Raw genomic sequence first — 3,313 nt, 5'->3', positions numbered from 1 at the left:
AAGAATCTGGTTTAACCTTGTTGGATATACAGATTCAGATTACGCAGGAAGTGTTGTTGATAGGAAAAGCACCTCAGGGAGTTGTCAATTTACTAGGTAGCAGGCTAGTCTCATGGTACAGCAAGAAACAGCAAACAGTTTCCAACTCAACGGCCTGAGGCTGAATATATTGCTGCTGGAAGCTGCTGTGCTCAGATCTTGTGGATTAGGAAACCAGCTACCGAGACTATGGCTCTTGTATTGAACAAAATTCCTATTTTATTTGACAATACAAGTGCAATAGCCATCACCAACAACACTGTGCAGCACTAGAGGACAAAGCACATTGACATCCGGATCATTTATTAGAGTGCACGTCCATGAATGGTACTGTTGAACTATTTTTGTTCCAACAGAAGAACAAATAGCAGATATTTTTCACATAACCTCTTGAATGAATCCACATTACCAAATTAGTTGGTAAATTGGGTCTCTGTTGAATAGCTTTGAGTGATTAAATTGTCTATATCTGAGATCTGTTCTTGCATGATATTTACAAATGAATTTTTCATAATGAAAATTCAATTTGCAAATTTATTTTATCATTTATCATATGTTCTTGCTTATTTCTATATAATTTTTATTATCTTATCTTATTTATTTACTCAACTGTTAATTTTAATGTTCTCCGGAATATTTTATTTTCTCTAAACATTATTTTCTATGAATTTAATTTGTTTTTAATAACTTCAAAAGAAATCTTATTTTTGGACTGAAAAGTATTATTATCTCTGAAGTATTTTAATTATTTTAATATGTAAATATTTTCTGCAATATTCATTTCAGTTTTCTGAAATTGACATATTGTTCATATATTCTGTGTTTTTATGTGTTTTTAACAGTTTTTTATGTTAATTATTCAGTATATTAAAAACTAATTTATGTTATACTAGAATGACAATCGGCAAGTACAATTGAAATTGTCTTGCTGAAAGTCATTCAGTAATAATACTTGGTTATTTTTAAATCAGATTAATTTTATAACTGGCAAGACAATCGGTATGACTATTGATTGTCATGCCAGTAATAAAATTAATATCAGACTTTTTTGTTTTTTTGTACTGGTATGACAATCGGTATGACTATCAGATTGTCATACCAGTTATATATTATTATTTTTGTTTTGTTTTTTTGTTTTTTTTCTGTCTTTAAGCTGGTGTGACAATCGGTATGACAATCCGATTGTCATACCAGTTATACTACTTAATCGTTTTGTGTGTGTTTTAATTTCATCAGTTCAGTTTTTTTTTTTTCAAAAATTCCAACAGTCTCTCTTCTCTCTCTCTCTCTTCGAACAGCAAACACCATTCATCGCCATTGATCTCCTTTGCTCGAGTTTTACTCAGCAATCTTACTCATGTTATATATACTTACATATATACATACAGGAGTGCTGCCAAAATTCAAATTTTTTCGAATCATTTTTTTTCCTTCAATCAGTTGTGTTTGTTGATTTTGGGTATTTTTAATTTTAATTTTAATTTCTGTTTTGTGTCTTTTGGCTTTTCAAATCTGCGTTTGTGAGTTAAGAATTTTAACGAGATACATTTCTGTCTAAATTTTTCGATTATAATTAATTTAATTCGAATTATTAAATTAATTTAATTAATTCGAATTTTCTTAATATTATTCTTAAAATTCTGAAAGTGTGTGTCTTATTATTATTTTAAATGGCTCTCAATTTCCAAATCGCGCATAATCAGGTTGGTTATTTTAATCCAGAAAAATGTGATGTGGAAAAATTTAAGCCATGGATTAGATTTTTAAATGACCATTCGATTGTTAGCTCTGCTATTAAATCAAATGTGATTTTAAATGTCGATCTGCTTAGACTGATTTGCACAACCTCTACTGTGGCCGATGATTCAAAATCTTTTTCATTCACCGTGGCAAACACACAGTATGTAGTTGATGAAACAGTCGTCAATCAAGCGTTAAATTTTCCATTGGACAATTTCTGTAATTTACCCTCTGAAAATGATATCACAAACTTTTTCCATGCTATTCACTATCAGGGGGTGATCAATTTAACCAAACTTTCAAAATCCAATTTGGTGTCTGAATGGGACATTTTCTTCGATACACTTTCTAAAGTGTTTGCCAACTGCACTAAATCCAACTTTCACAACATCACTTCCACTCTGCAGTATATTGGTCTTGCGGTTGTTTTCAATCAAAGGATCAATTTTGGCAAACTACTTTTTCCCATTCTCTTGAGACGTCTCACTACTGCTTTACGTGATCATTCTACAAATCGTAGGGTATCATGTTTACTATGCTCGTTTTCTCATGCTTATAGCAGATCATCTTCTCACACCTGAGCACAAAGCCCTTTTTGCTAACTCTGCAGTAACCGAACCCCCTCCTGTAAGCAAAAAGATTTACACCCGCCAAGACACAACCTTCAAATTCATGCAAGTTCCAGTACTTGTATCTGCTTTCATGGCCACTTATATTCCCTTACCTATTTTCAATCTTCCCGGTCATGAACAGCAACCTCAACCTCCAGTGGTTCAAGCCACCCAGGCTCCTCCAACATCAGATGCTCTTCCATTACAGGTAGTAATTCCTCACTCTCACTCCATTCCTACTTCTGTTGAAAGACCCCCAGTGGTCGATAGGACTGACCATGAAGTTGTAGAACCACAGCTTCAATCCCAGGTCATAGAGCCAAACACAGAGTCACAACCTATCTCAACCTCTCCCCCACTGTCTAAAATGTTACCCAGAAGGTTAATAGGAAGTAGTGTATTGTTAATGTGAGTGAACCCTCAGCTCTGCCTCCTCCCAAGAAAAGAAGAACATATACTGAGGCATCTGAAAGCCCATCCTTGTCCTCCCAACAGGACATGGACTTTGAAATGGCCAATGAACAGTTACTAGAGACATTCTCTCAACAGGATGAATCTATTGAAATTCGCCATAGGGCCATGGCATCTTGTACTGAAGCACAATTCCATTACTCACAATGGAACCATACATACCCACAGATGACTCAGGACACGAGCAAGGAGTGCACATAGAGTCTGTTACAGTGCCTGCCATAGTTACGGCAGAAGAGCAGTCACATGCTTCTGAGGGAAAATCTGACTCTCAGCCACCTTAATAGAGTCATTTTCTCCCCTCCCAGATCAAACACCTCTGGCTCCCTCACGGGATTCTCCACTCGCAGATTTATCTGGAGAAAGTGGAGGGCAACTCGGTCAATCTATCCCTGAAGCAATTCAGACATCTATTTCACATGAAATGATAGGTTTGACTGAGGATCGGGACT

Source organism: Apium graveolens, chromosome 5 (assembly GCF_009905375.1).
Source record: "Apium graveolens cultivar Ventura chromosome 5, ASM990537v1, whole genome shotgun sequence".
In the NCBI taxonomy this organism is placed as follows: Eukaryota; Viridiplantae; Streptophyta; class Magnoliopsida; order Apiales; family Apiaceae; genus Apium; species Apium graveolens.
This window is presented reverse-complemented; position numbering follows the sequence as displayed.